General features: G+C 37.6%; 1 pseudogene; it reads left to right on the top strand.

Moving 5' to 3' along the window:
* The first annotated feature begins 1,773 nt into the window (after positions 1–1,773).
* On the top strand, positions 1,774–1,898 carry LOC114218129 (U4 spliceosomal RNA; annotated as a pseudogene).
* The last annotated feature ends 965 nt before the right edge of the window (positions 1,899–2,863 follow it).

The following is a 2,863-nucleotide window of genomic DNA, read 5'->3' on the forward strand; positions in this document are numbered from 1 at the left end:
CAGGGAAATATTGCTGCGTTATTTTTCCTTTCCTTCCATTATCTCTGCGCAGCTCTCCTCTTCCTATAGGTTACAAGCATATAAGCAACTTGAGGACAAAGACTGTGTCTCATTCATCTCCGTAGTCTGTCTACACTTCAAGCACTGAGCTGCCCAGAGCAGAGATGAGGTGTTACCCATTCAATCCCTTTGTTACAGAAAAGAATGATTTGTTGGGGAAGTATTAAATTAAACTAGAAATGTGTTTAGCTTTAATTTTTCTTATTTTTCAGTTGAGGTATGATTTACATACAGTGAGATGCACAGATTTTAGGACTATAGTTTAATGAGTTTTGATAAATGCATAACCTGAACATTAGCAAGACCACCGCCCCCGCCCGCCCAGTACTCCGTCATGGCCCTTCCAATCAGTAAGCACAGGCCCCAGGAAGCAACCTCCGTTGTGAGTAATATTGTCATAGATTATTTAGACTTATTCTGGAACTTCACAATATGAGTGGAATGATAGAGTATGTTTTCTTTTGCATCTGGCTCTGTCACACAGCATGATGTTTTTGATATTCATCCATGTGTGTATTATTCTTCTTTACACTTGATTAGTAGTCTATTGTGCAAAGAAAATACAATTTGTTTTATCCAATCTCTTGTTGATGAACATTTGGTTGTTTCCAGCAAAGGCTATAATGAATAAAGCTGCCATGAACATTCTTGAACAAGTCATTTTGTGAACACATTTTCATTCCTTTTGAGTAGACACCTAGGGGGTGGGATTGCTGGATCAGTGGGTAGGTGCACATTTTACTTTATAAAAAACCACCAGCTGGTTTTGTAAAGTAGCCATATCATTTTACATTCCCACAAAAACTGTACGCAAGTTCAAATTGCCCAACACTCTCTTCGAATATTTTAATGAGTGTGTCGTAGTATCTCAACATGGATGTAATTTGTATTTTCCTGATAACTAAAAATGTGGATCAAGTTTTCATGTGCTTATTGGCCAATTGAATATCTTCTTTTTATGGATTATCTGTTTATAGCCCATTTTTATTTCATTGTTTGTCTTTTTATTTTGGAGTTATAAGAGCTCTTTATAGACCTTGGATGTTAGCTTTTTATCCAATATATGCTGTGTAAATATGTTTCTCCAATCTGTGGCTTGTCTATTCATTTTCTAAACATTGTCTTTGGATAAACTGAAGTTCTTAACTTCAGTGAGTCCAACTTACCCATTTTTTTTTTCTTTTATGGTTTGTACTTTCTGTGTCCTGAGAAATCTTTGCCTATCCCAACATCACCAAGGTATTCTTCTGCTGTTTTATTCTAGAAGCTCTACTACTTTAACCTTTATGTTTGAGTCTGTGATCTATCTTGAATTAGCTTTATGTTATATGATAGAGTGGTGTGTGATATGATACAGTTTGTGGTATCACAGAGTGGTTGAGTTTTACTTCTTCTCACATGGATATTGTCAGACATTGTGGCAGAGTTGTTCCAGGATCATTTGTTAAAAAGGCCATTCTTCCCCCCTTCGAAATACCTAGCACCTTTGCCAAAAGTCACTTGACCATAATGTGTGGGTCTGTTCATGAACTCTATGTTCTGATCCATACTCCCTTTATTACTGTTGAATTGTAGTAATTCTTAAAATTGGAGAATGTGAATCCCCCAAATTTCTTGTTCTTTTTAAAGATCCTTTGACCAACCCAGATCTTTTTATATTCACAGACATGTTTTACAGTCAGCTTGGCAATTCCTATAAAGAAAACTGCTAGGAGCTTTGCGCAGTGGCAGTATCGTAGCCAATGAGGTTTATCCGAGGCGCGATTATTGCTAATAGAAAACTGCTAGGATTTTTTTTTTTAAGATTTTATTTATTTATTTGAGAGAGCGCATGCGCAGAGGGAGAGAGAGAAGCAGGCTCCCTGCTTGATCCCCAGACCTGGGATCATGACCTGAGATGAAGTCAGATGCCTAACTGAGTGAGCCACCCAGGGGCCCCTCTCTTCTTTTTTTAATCAAAATATTTACTGTTATACCTCCTGGTATTGTGCAACAGGTGTTTTACTTTTTGGTCTTGTTTTTCTCGTGGTGCTTCAGTTTGGATAGTTTGTCTTGCCATGTTTGAAAAAGCATTGCTTTCTTTTTTTTCTTTCTCAGTGTCCAATCTGCTGTTAAACCCATCCAGTAAAATTTAATTTCAGATGTTGTACATCTACAGTTCCTATTTAATTCTTTCTTATAGTTTGATCTATAAACTGAAATTCCCTGCATGTTCTCTCACTGTGGCCATTTTTCTTAATATTTATATTTGTAACAGCTATTTTATAATCCTACCCACTGATTCCAGTATCTGTGTGATCTCTGAATTTGTCTCCTGCTTATGGCTCAGATTTCTCTGTTTATTCACACATACTGTAACTTTTTTTAAATGTATACTTGGCATCATGAATGCTGTGGTTTTTTTAAAGTCCGGATTTGGTTGTCTTCCTATAAAAAAGTGTTGGATTTTATTTTGGCTAGCAGATAAATTTTGGTAGATCAGCTCAAATGTGTTGAAACTTGGCTTTAGACTTGCCTAGGGCGAATCTACAGTAGCCTTTCCTCTAGGACTGGAGTACTCTGTCCCCAGGCATGGTCTTTCTAGGCTCTCAACTGAATGACCAGAGTACTGAGCAAAATCTCTTCATTTTTGCCAATTGAACCAACTATGTCTCTTTCACCTCCCATATTCCCAGCAGCTGTTCTCTGCTAGACGAGTTTTGCCCTATGCCCATACAGCTTGTATTTGACCAAGGATTCGAGGGGTCACCTATGCAGATTTCTGAAACTCCTGTTCTGCTCAGGTCCCTCTCTACAGCACATT

Source organism: Eumetopias jubatus, unplaced genomic scaffold (genome assembly GCF_037043125.1).
Source record: "Eumetopias jubatus isolate StellerSeaLion01/CBP00866 unplaced genomic scaffold, mEumJub1_p1.0 scaffold_11, whole genome shotgun sequence".
Taxonomy (NCBI): domain Eukaryota; kingdom Metazoa; phylum Chordata; class Mammalia; order Carnivora; family Otariidae; genus Eumetopias; species Eumetopias jubatus.